General features: G+C 43.6%; 1 protein-coding gene and 1 pseudogene across 1 annotated transcript in view; one reads left to right on the top strand and one right to left on the bottom strand.

Moving 5' to 3' along the window:
• Positions 1-12869, bottom strand: part of LOC126272589 (pikachurin-like) — an 887807-nt gene that overhangs the window by 782652 nt on the left and 92286 nt on the right. The gene's annotated exons all lie outside the window — the stretch shown is intronic.
• Positions 9825-9942, top strand: LOC126274448 (5S ribosomal RNA; annotated as a pseudogene).

Here is a 12869-nt window from a genome sequence, read left to right as displayed (position 1 = left end):
AGTTTCTGCAACGTTTCGGGAAAGATCCCTTGTTGTTCACATCTTCAGAAGGCTTCGCTGAAGTACCAGAGGTTGCTGGCGTCCTACGGACAGATGCTATTAGCAACGAAAGGATTTTATTGCATCTGAATACCGCAGAAAACTCGAGCTGCACGGTTAGATCAAGTTCGCGACGGCGAATAATTTGGCTTTAACGAATATTTTCCTGAACAACAAAATATCCATAGGCGGTGAAACCTGGCGCTACAGTCTGTGGTGCTCTACATTTGAGCAGTGGTTTGGCATTCACCGGGGGAATGCAACGCTGAAGTGGAGAGGGTGGGCGGCGGTGGTGGTCCTCGCTAGCGAACGAGGGCAGAACAGAAAGAGAACAGAGCAGAAAGGGAACAGAAAGGGCGCAGAACGAAGCACGAGTCGCCAGCACGCTATGCGTTGGTCTCTATCACACAGCACAACGTCGATATTGCCAGTCAGGATTAAAAAGCAGCGTTCGCAAACGAACGCATCCCTAACAACTCGCTGTGTGCCGCGGCGGCTAAAAAGGGTAAAGAGCACCCTTGCTACACGTCAACCTTTTTTACGTGAGAAATGGTGCTGTGTATTTCAACGCTGTATGCTGTGTTGTTAGTCAAACGTAGTCGATATTCGCTGGTATTTTCTCGATGCAAGGAGGTAAAAAACGGTATCAAGGCTGAGAGTAGGAAAATGTTAGAGTAGCAATAACTGCGTGTGTATTATTTGCACCACTGGCACAAATTAGTATCAGGGCTGCCTATTCATACAGAACAGGTCTTGAAATCAAATTTAGCTATTCAGTTTGAATTTTGGAAGCATTAGAACATAAAATATGGTGTCAGAAAGGTCATTAGGAATGGTTTTCGTTGCTGGCTTCATTCCGCTCACTAATGTTAACAGCCGCATCGAATAACTAGTAACTATTCAACGTATTTCTTTTTTACCTCAAACATCATATTTCCTCACTGAAGATATTGAATGAGGAGGTCGAAAGTTATGTGACAGTTCCCATACACAATCCAGAAAACGCCGCTCTTAAGTAATTGTCTCTATAATATTTGTGGAGTGGGTTTATTTTACGTTCACAGAATCTATGTTTTCAATTTACAGAAACAGAACCAGTACCGCAGAGCCCACCAACGAACTAGGGAGAAAACGAACGATTCGGCACTAGATAAGAGAACGAGTGAAACTACTATTAGGGGCGACCAAGAACCTTCAGTCTAAGGTTGTTGCTGCAGCCTATTGAAGTCCAGCGCTACTCAGATGTAGGTATATAAGCACAGACATATAGGCAAGTGATTAATGTTGCATTCGTGTTTTACCGACGTGTGCGCGGTAAATGCGGAAACATGAACTTTTCGACCTTATTATCGAAATCGCCGAAACAGAATCAAAGTGCTATTACTCTTTTCTTGGCTGCCGAAGGACAAACAGCAGTAGACATCCATCGATGAATAAAGAATCTGTATGGGACATAATGGGCGTCAGAACCCGCCGTTGTGGAATGATGTGCCCAGCTCTGCACTGGTCGCGACTCGACGAAAGACGCTGGTCAACTGGAAGGCTGGCGTCATTCAGATGGGTGACACCTGAGCACCCGATCTTTGGTCTTGTTCTCTTTCCATGCGCTCCTCATGCCTTTGACAGCTAAAAAAAGACCTTGAATGGTCGACATTTCCTGTCGGACGAATATGTGCTGAAGGCAGTCATGGACTTCTTCACGCAGCAGAACAGGGGTATCTTCAACCTGGCGCTTTGGTAGGATGACTGCCTCAACGCTCACGGCTATTTTGCCTTTTTGAACTACTTATTTTTGAGTTTATGGCTTATATATCAAGCGAACTCTCTGTAACGTGCGAAACCCATTTGTTCACCGTTGCATTCTCCCTCACTGACGTCATTCACCCACTCTCTCACATTATATCTACTGTACAGTACGGTTTCACACTGTGCAGTGATTCGCAACCAAGTTATAAATTCGACAATTATGAGGAGATTTCGCTTGGAATGAGTTTGGTATAGTCGTGAGTAATATCTAACATGAATGTACTTACTGACGCTTAAAAATTTTGATCACATGAGATGTGATACCCAGGAATGCGAAACTGTTATTTAAAGAAATACGACCTACTGAACTATTATCTGAGGCAGCATAAATACCAGTGAAGTGTTGTAGGCCTGCCAACCAAAACGATGTCTCAACATTTGAAGCTTGTGTTAAGTGGAACTTGGAAAAAAGGGACGTACCACACATAAAAGAAGGTAAACCTTCTGTTCCAAGTTACCAACTAACTCGATATTCGGTTCAGATTTTACGCTGAAGAAAATGAAATATATTTCTTTCTGTTAGCCTGCAAAACAAGAGGTACTAGTTGCAGAAATCATAATGATGTAGTCGTCAGCTGGTAGCATCGTTTAATCCTATAGTTTCTTTGCAGCACCAAAAACAAGAACTACATGTAAAGTTATACGATACTGAAGATAAGTTAACGCTAATTACAAATATAATACAGCTTTAGTTTTAACACTGATGGGCTGTAATATTCTTAGTATGAGGGGCGTCCAGTAAGTGACGTAACACATTTTGTTTTCTGAAAGCAAGTTGGTCTTATTCAGAATTCCAATAAACCCGATTATTCCCCAATCTATTGTCAACAAGACCCTGTTTTTCAACATAATCTCCATTTACTGTGGCGGCCATAGACCACCAGGGGGTCAGCATATCCACATGATACCATATTGGCGCCGCGCGGAGTGGCCGCGTGGTTTGAGGCGCCTTGTCACGGACTGCGCGGTCAGTCTCGACAGAGGTTTGAGTCCTCCCCCTGGCATGAGTGTGTGTGTAAGTCTAGGGACAGGACATCAGCAGTTTGGTCCCTTAGGAATTCACACATATTTGAACATACTACACTATCGGTCGATGTCGGAGCCTACTGCATCAATAACCTGTATATCATCCACGTACTACTTCCTGTGGAGTGCATTCTTCATTGGGTCAAACAGATGGAAGTTGCGAGAACCCGGCTGTAGAGTGGATGAGTAAGAACACCCCAACGAAATTATGCGAGCTCCGCTCAGGTGCACATACTAGTGTGAGGAGTTGTGTTGTCATGGAGAAGGAGGAGTTCGATTAAAGTTTTGTGGCGACGAACACGCTGAAGTCATTTCTTAAATTTCCCGGAGGTGTGTGCGGCCTGTTGGCACGCGGGTGATCGTAGATACACTCCTGGAAATTGAAATGAGAACACCGTGAATTCATTGTCCCAGGAAGGGGAAACTTTATTGACACATTGCTGGGGTCAGATACATCACATGATCACACTGACAGAACCACAGGCACATAGACACAGGCAACAGAGCATGCACAATGTTGGCACTAGTACAGTGTATATCCACCTTTCGCAGCAATGCAGGCTGCGATTCTCCCATGGAGACGATCGTAGAGATGCTGGATGTAGTCTTGTGGAACGGCTTGCCATGCCATTTCCACCTGGCGCCTCAGTTGGACCAGCGTTTGTGCTGGACGTGCAACCCGCGTGAGACGACGCTTCATCCAGTCCCAAACATGCTCAATGGGGGACAGATCCGGAGATCTTGCTGGCCAGGGTAGTTGACTTACACCTTCTAGAGCACGTTGGGTGGCACGGGATACATGCGGACGTGCATTGTCCTGTTGGAACAGCAAGTTCCCTTGCCGGTCTAGGAATGGTAGAACGATGGGTTCGATGACGGTTTGGATGTACCGTGCACTATTCAGTGTCCCCTCGACGATCACCAGAGGTGTACGGCCAGTGTACCAGATCGCTCCCCACACCATGATGCCGGGTATTTGCCCTGTGTGCCTCGGTCGTATGCAGTCCTGATTGTGGCGCTCACCTGCACGGCGCCAAACACGCATACGACCATCATTGGCACCAAGGCAGAAGTGACTCTCATCGCTGAAGACGACACGTCTCCATTCGTCCCTCCATTCACGCCTGTCGCGACAGAACTGGAGGCGGGCTGCACGATGTTGGGGCGTGAGCGGAAGACGGTCTAACGGTGTGCGGGACCGTAGCCCAGCTTCATGGAGACGGTTGCGAATGGTCCTCGCCGATACCCCAGGAGCAACAGTGTCCCTAATTTGCTGGGAAGTGGCGGTGCGGTCCCCTACGGCACTGCGTAGTATCCTACGGTCTTGGCGTGCATCCGTGCGTCGCTGCGGTCCGGTCCCAGGTCGACGGGCACGTGCACCTTCCGCCGACCACTGGCGACAACATCGATGTACTGTGGAGACCTCACGCCCCACGTGTTGAGCAATTCGGCGGTACGTCCACCCGACCTCCCGCATGCCCACTATACGCCCTCGCTCAAAGTCCGTCAACTGCACATACGGTTCACGTCCACGCTGTCGCGGCATGCTACCAGTGTTAAAGACTGCGATGGAGCTCCGTATGCCACGGCAAACTGGCTGACACTGACGGCGGCGGTGCACAAATGCTGCGCTGCTAGCGCCATTCGACGGCCAACACCGCGGTTCCTGGTGTGTCCGCTGTGCCGTGCGTGTGATCATAGCTTGTACAGCCCTCTCGCAGTGTCCGGAGCAAGTATGGTGGGTCTGACACACCGGTGTCAATGTGTTCTTTTTTCCATTTCCAGGAGTGTTCTTATATCCGCGCGACCTTGCTATGATGAAAGGCGCCTCACCCAACGACTCACCGTGCTTTTGTTCACAGCCATGTCTCCTTAGAAGTCATGCTCTGTTTTTACCACAAAAAGGTCACTAACAGGCCTCTACTTGAAACAAACCTGATACCTCCGATACTGGCGCTATTTTGAAAGCGACGTCTAGCGCCTCCATGTATCGTAACTTTTTTTCAATTTATTTGCTTTCGGGCTGTGCCCAGTGAGCCATCTCAATAGTAATGTCAATTATGGTGACACAAACGTAAGGAAAACACAACACCCAGACCACGAACGGAGAAAGTCACCGACCCAGCAGGGAAGCGAACCCGGGCCCTTTCGCTTAGCAATTCGCCGCGCTGAACGCGCACCTACCGAGGCGAACCTTTCGGAATTTCATGAAACTATTGGGGCTGAAGCGGGAATATCGCATCATGTCCCATAACTAGCTCCACATATACCAATATCGGCCAATAAAAAAAGTGTCGCATTCGTTACTGAAGGTCCCTCGAAGTCCTATAACATAACTGAACCAATCCGAGTGCAGTTCACCAAAATTCACAACTGGGATGTAACCTTTTCAAGCCTTGGCAGCTGAAGAAATTTTCAGCACGAAATTATAGTTTGGTGCGGTAAAGAGAGATATATAGATTTTGAGGACCAATTTTTTCCGTCAACATAGTAAGTTACATCACAAACCTCTCCATTGTTTCCGTCGGAAACAGAATACATTTCACCACTGATGGTATTATAGAACGTCGCGTCCCGTTTATTATGCGCTATTACAGTTACAGCGTTCGTACACATCAGGAAGGCTTGAGAATATTATTATAGAGGAAACAATCAAATTAAACCCAAACAATGTGGCGATGCACATGTGCTTTAGCTTACTTTATACCACTGCACGATATAAATAAACCTACAACAGACGAAAATTCTGTTGTATTATGTACCACTTTACGAGATCCTGTGAAAGGAGTCACTCGTAAATAATTTCCGTAAAATCCCCGTCACAAAATAGTGCATGAGCGCAAAGAGTGTAATTGGAAGTGAGAGACCGAACACTTGCAGAAGAAGTAAAAGAAGAAAGAAGTAATATATACCAGATGTCATTAGTGGACTCTCGGTCACTCGTGTATGGCTAAAACAATTGAAGTCATTTAGTAAGAGAGACAACAGCAAGGGACTATTAATGATTATGAAAGTTACGCTCGATGTTCCCTACGCATCACGCAAAAAAAAGTAGGTGGCAGGTCGTAATCTGTTTTAATTCTCTCCATTCCTATCATTTATAAGAGTAGATACATTATGTTTCAGGAGGGCTCTTCTGAGTCAAAACTACCGTCAGCTATAGCTCAGTAATCTCAAATTACTGCAGTGAAGTGGTTCCTGTTTTTATTATAACAACGTCATCTTTTTGAATTAAAAAAAAAAAACATAAATGTGTGACTTAAAATCTTTCATTTATGTCCGTCAATGATAATAATTAACTCAAAGAAAGGAAAAACACTTTTATTCTTTGTAAACGCTATCGGCTGAAAAAAAAAACACTATTCGCCCCTCTACATAAACATCCGCATCTATAACGGGCAAGCCCTCTGGGGGAGCGTACTTCACTCCTTGTGAGATTATGGAGATGGTATAGGTAGATTCAGTAAAACTTCCTGGTTCACCTTTACAATCTGTTCAAACGGTTCACACAATACTTCGACAGACAACATTTGTTGACACCCTGCAAGTTCTATATACAAGAAACATAGGCTGGATTTTACAGTTTACCGAAAATTAACGTCAATGAAGACTTACAAACAAATTTGTAGCCACACAATTATCAAGGAAACATATATTTTTGGCACAGAGATAAATCATATTACATGTAAGAAAACCTCTGAGCACCCACAACATAGAAATTGCCATGTTAATTTCGATAACGAACAAAAAGACGAAAATTACAAATTTTACAGTATTGTTAAATTATTCATTAAATCATCCTTTGGAACTATATGTTTCACACGAAAATTTTGGAAACAGAGACACTGAAATGATTCCTAGTTTTGTCCGTTCTATCTCAAATAGAAAATAGCTAAATTCGAAATATGAAAATCGCGTCGTAATTTTTAATTAAAAAGCATCATTGCTTCACGAACTGCAAAACACCTGTTTGACAATCAGAGAGGAAACCACGCAGACGTCAAATTAAGTATACCTTTACAATACAAAATAAACATCATTTCTCTTGAATAATTACCAATAGTTACTGTAAGCATTATTTTCAATCTGTAACTTTCACATTTTTCAAAATTTTGTAACAGTGTTAACCTATGCCAAAAGGTTGCCAACAAAACGCAGAATAACAACTCGAACCTGAACCTGGAGGTTTTACAAGGTCTTTGACGTCTCGAGGAAGAAGATCCACTTGGTTGTCAGGGATAGTACGAAGTAGACGTGTTTTGAAAATGTTCTAAAACCTCTTGTCATAACTAACACATGAGAATATTGTAGCCAATAGTGAAATTGTAATCAGAATATGGGAGTAAACCATCTGGTGGAAAATGACATCACGGACAAAACTCTTTATTTTTGGTATGTGACGTCACTAATAAATTGCGACATCTTTATTACTGTCATTTTTGTTCCACATTTACTAAAAAATTATTTAAAAAGTATAAAAACTTAATAGCCTTATATAAATTTACAGTGGTATCGTTAATAACTAAAATACATTTAGTACTTATGCCTAAACTAGACGGAAGAATACATTTATAGGTGGCACAAGGTCAAATACTAATAAAATTTGTTTTCTGTATAAACCTAAAACCAACACTAATATTAAAAAACAAAGATCAAGTATTCTACGGCTGTTCTTGTTTACAGTGATTTATTGCCTGTTGCATAGTCGAAGACAAGGGTTATCATTGCGGCAATGGAATGAAACAACAATAAAGAAAAATATTACCACCACAGGGTATTATCTTTGTGGCAAACGAATGAAATAACGAGAAAAGTATATCTCCGAGACAGGAGAAAAGGTATGGGATTCAAATCTAGGTTTCCATCAACAACATCATATAGGGAGCATATAGTGAAAAAGAGATGTAAAAAACATAAAATATCTAAAGAAACAGAATAAAAGTTTGTTTTGATTTAAAACAAAAATAAATGTATCACCGAGAAGTTCGCACCCACTCCCATACGGTTATTAACCGCACAGTGAGTTCAGTCGCACCCTCCAAACCCTGCAGCAGCGTCGGACTTTGTCCAGAGGACGCGGGCTATCTGGCAGCAGACGCCGCCACCGCAGTCGCGGTGCGATAGAAGCCGTGGTCTCCACTCCGCCAGATCGATAACCAATCCGCTGCCACAACAACCCTCGGCGCACCAATTAACGGAGACGAAAATGGATTCAAACACGGCCGCTTAAAGGCTTTCATCCCCGCAGGCCTGCGACCAGAAAAGAGCAATTTCATAGCAAATGCGCATCTCTTCCTCTCTCCCCCTACGCTCTTTCTCCCACTCGCCTACCTTCCTTTTTTTCCCATTACAGTCGAGGACAGTGGGACAATCATCATGCAAATGGACGTTTTAAATGTTTTAATGGATATTACCGTGATGAGATTTCGTTAGTTTATCGCCATAATCATTTCCGTGGTCGCTTTATGATAAAGTGCTCGGGGACACACACGATATGCTTGCTTGTTAACTTTAGTTCTCTTACTTATGGCTGTTGTTAGTTTTTGAAAAATAAATGTACTTAACCGATATTTTGCATTGCATTTATTCACCATTTATACCAGGAAGTTTGGGATGATCTGCGACGCCCCTTAGCGGGTCGATTGATTGGACTTGCTCACAACAATACTGGACGAGTCTGTAAGTAGGCTGTTCAGGTTTTCTTATTGGTAACGCCACGTAGCGCTCTGTATGAAAATCACTGGCTGTGCTGTGTGCAGTCTGTGGCTAGTTTGCATTGTTGTCTGCTATTGTAGTGTTGGGCAGCTGGATGTTAACAGCGTGTAGCGTCGCGCAGTTGGAGGTGAGCCACCAGCATTGGCGGATGTAGGGAGAGAGATGGCGGAATTTTGAAAGCATACGATCTGGACGTGTGTCCATCAGAAAGAAGAAAGAGTAAATTTGTAATATTGGATACATGGACCCACTTTTGAACATTATTAAGGTAAATACATTGTTTGTTCTCTGTTAAAATCTTTCATTTGCTAACTATCCCTAACAGTAGTTAGTGCCTTCCGTAGTTTGAATCTTTTATTTAGCTGGCAGTAGTGGCGCTCGCTGTATTGCAGTAGTTCGAGTAACCAAGATTTTTGTGAGGTAAGCGATTTGTGAAACGTATAGATTAATGTTAGTCAGGGCCATTTTTTTGTAGGGATTTTTGAAAGATTGCGTTGCGCTAAAAAAAAAAAAAAAATATATTGTGTGTCAGTTTAAGCACAGTCATGTATAATTTTTCTAAGGGGACGTTTCAAGTGTAACTATTGTTTTTTTTTAATTTTCGTATCAGAAACGTACACATTACAAACAGTTATTATTGTGTTACTTTTGGTGGTAACATGGCCATTTCCCAATGAATTTTCTGTTTCTTCGAGATCATATTCCGTACAGGAGGCTGGTCACAGTCGGCGCTGGAGCATTTGATTATCGGTTTGGCCTTCTCCACAGTGACGCTGAAAACCATACTGATCACTGTAGGCCCATTTTGCTGAATTAACCTCTGATCTGCCAACTTCATTTCCCATTCTATTCCACGACTTGGGTCTTTTTTTACTAATCAAAGCCAGGAGGCAGAGTTTCTAAAGTCTTTTCCAGCCATGGGTGAGGCAGAACTGTATAGCTGCAAGCTAGCTTTTTCAGCGGTGGTTCCAAGTGACGTCGATGATCCACGGAAACTCCTCCTTCACTTCAGTCATTACGGGTGCGGTTCGCGTCCATACAGAGGGTACGTTCTCTCCTGCTTCTGTTACTTTCGGTCCTAATTCGAGATATCTCTCTTCGGACACGAGGCTGTGACACTCCTACGAGGTGTTAGAGTTATCTGACTGGAGTGGATTTCAAGCGACCTGTTACGACTCTGCAGGTGTCATTGAGAGCTCTTGCCAGCTGTTTGGCATGTGTTGAATTATACTAAACAAGCCAATGGCCTTGCCACAGTGGTAACACTGGTTCCCGTCAGATCACCGATGTTAAGCGCTGTCGGGCTGGGCTAGCACTTGGATGGGTAACCATCCGGTCTGCCGAGCGCTATTGGCAAGCGGGGAGCACTCAGCCCTTGTAAGGCAAACTAAGGAGCTGCAAGTAGCGGCTCCGGTCTCGTAAACTGACATACGGCTTGGAGAGCGGTGTGTTGACCACGTGTCCCATCATATCCACATCCAGTGACGCCTGTAGTTCTGAGGATGACACGGCGGCCGGTCGGTACCGTTGGGCCTTCCAAGGCCTGTTCGGACTGAGAATTATACCAAACACGACATGTTTAGTCGGCCGCAGAATAATATAGTGCCACTGCAGTGATTCGTATAATATCAAATTGACTACCCCTCACTGTACTCCAGCCAGTTTCTGTTGCAGATTGTTCCTGCTGAAAACTTTGACTTGCAATTCCTGCAAGCTTATTAAAGGTACTCCTGGATACTTTGGAGTCTCTCAGTGTACCAGTTTGACTCCTGACCATAATATCTTTAATTTGCGACCAAGTTCCCTGTCTTTCAAGAGGAAAAGCATACACTTGTGTCTTTGTGAGGTTTGGTTTAAGTTGGCTTCTGTTGTAGTATCTGGAAAGGTCTTAAGGAGCATCCAAATGGTGTTCCCTAATGATTCATAATCTTTGCTGCTACGCCAAGGTTATCGGAGTATACAAAGCTCCTGCTACTGGGTTTTATGCGTTGGTTATTCGTGTATATACTGAACATGACTGCAGCCGGGACACTTCCCTGTGAGAGGGCATTTTCCTGTAGTCTCCATCGTCTGAGCTATTCTTGGGAGAACCTGCGATTCTGCAAAAGAGTGACGATGAACCTAGGTAGGCTAAAATCCTAAGTTAGGTTGCAGATCGTAGCTAGTAGCTGCTGGTGTCTTACAATGTCATACGCTGCTGGTAAGTCGATTTACCGCACTCCTGTCATCTTACGAGCTTCAGACTCATCTCCTATAAACCAACCAAAGATAAACCGCTGGTGTAACTATGCACTCAACACCAGTGCCGTACAGAAGACAACAGGAGTTTGGTTATTATCTGGATGTTTGTCATAGCCCGGTGGAGGGTACATCGAATATTTGTGAAATGTGACAACTTAGACTCCCTAAGTCATTGTAAAAGACACCCCATGGTTGTATGTGCATGCTTGTCGAAGATACATCCTTGTAAAATCTTATGGTTTTTAAAAAATATAACCGTTATAAGCGTACACAAAAGTTAAAATTTATCACAAGCTTCTATCTGCATTCATGTAGAAGTCATTGTATTGTTAGATCAGATGAGTCGTATATGTTTTAAATCATGTCATATTCTCTTCTTTTTAAAGCGATATTTGCAGAATCAACAGCGATTCCTGTTCTTCCGTAGGTACCATACAACAACTCACACCATTTGGGAGAGGATATGTCACTGAGTGAAAAACAGTTTTGTATGGTTTGCTACAAATAAACGGCGAAAAAGCAGAAGAACAGTTACGATGGCTCCGTAAAAGGGGAGAGTTATGTCTCTATGTAAATTTTGGTCTTTTTTTTTTTTTTTTTTACAGAATATACCCGTGATTGTTGCGAGTTTCTCTTATGCCTCCATATCCTTAAAGTGAACAATATGTTAAACTCGAACACAAAGGTGAATCATGTGCGAGGTTTCACCTCACGTCGGCCCCTAGTCATTTAGGTTTTCTGTTCTTCATCGATCACTTAAGGGAATACCGAGATGATGCCATCAACAAATCACGATTAGTCCCTTCCTCTTCCTGTGTTAATGGATCAACTCTAATCATATCTGCATTTGCGAGACATTATAGCGTAACTTTCTGCCTGTCTTTTGGACGGAAAAAGAAGGGACCTGGGGTCGAACAGTTCTTCCTTTTGTTTAAAGACGCTTTGCAACTTACGGCTGCCGGTGATGCTGCGCAGGGAACACCTTAGTAATCAGTGTAAATCTCTGTATCAAACCTGCCAACGTACTTCCATAGTTTCAGTGCGAGACTTCAACAACAGTGGTAGATACGTTTCGAACGATTGGCAGTGATTTTCTAAAAGAACGATAATTGCAGATGTGAGTTATGGAACACACGACCAAATGGAAGCAGGTCGACAGAAGTCAAGGGCACAGACTGAGTGTCTTCACTACTGCGTCTAATAATTGTGACAGCTTCGGCAATGTGCACGCGAATTCAAAATAAGTCACTTTTTAAGGGCAAGTATTTTGCCAATAAACGTAAACAACCCATCCTCAGTCACTTTACATGCAACTGCTCCTCCTGTAATATCGTATAGGTTAACAGCGATGTTAATTTATTAGAGCTAGTAAGCTACGGTAATAGCATGTATCATGGTCTGGTCAATATATCACTAATAGTAATGTCCTGAAATGCTGGTTCCAGTCACTGAGAAACAAGCCAATCATTAATATTGTTTTCTGTGGATTGCAGCTACATCCCCGATATACAAGTATCAACAAAACTGATGATACGATACTTGGCCAGCCGCTGTGCCTGAGCGGTTCTAAGAGCTAGTCCAGAACCGCGCGACCGCTACGGTCGCAGGTACGAATCCTGCCTCGGCCATGGATGTGTCTGATGTCCTTAGGTCAGTTAGGTTTAAGTAGTTCTAAGTCTAGGGGACTGATGACCTCAGATGTTAACTTCCATAGTGTTCAGAGCCATTTGAACCATACGATAGCTGAATTCGAACCGAGAAAAATTTGCCTCACACCAATAGGTCGGAACTGAAGAGCTGTGGAGCTGCAGCCATTAAATGACAGCTGATGAGCAGAGAGTATGCGAAAGTCATTGTTGTGGTTGGCAGGAGAGCCAACCGTATGGTTAAAGGAGGCCGATATGCACGCGTTTTAGCTCACGCACGCTGGCGTGAGGTCTGGAACATGACAAGGGAATTAGAAGTGAGAAAAATGGACGTAGCTGGTGGAATACTTAACTTTAATCCATTAATGACGAACGTCGCTCTTTATGGTACATGAT

The sequence above is a fragment of the Schistocerca gregaria genome, chromosome 5, assembly GCF_023897955.1.
Source record: "Schistocerca gregaria isolate iqSchGreg1 chromosome 5, iqSchGreg1.2, whole genome shotgun sequence".
Lineage (NCBI taxonomy): Eukaryota > Metazoa > Arthropoda > Insecta > Orthoptera > Acrididae > Schistocerca > Schistocerca gregaria.
The sequence above is the reverse complement of the archived record's forward strand: the minus strand, read 5'-3'. Positions and strand labels throughout refer to the sequence as shown.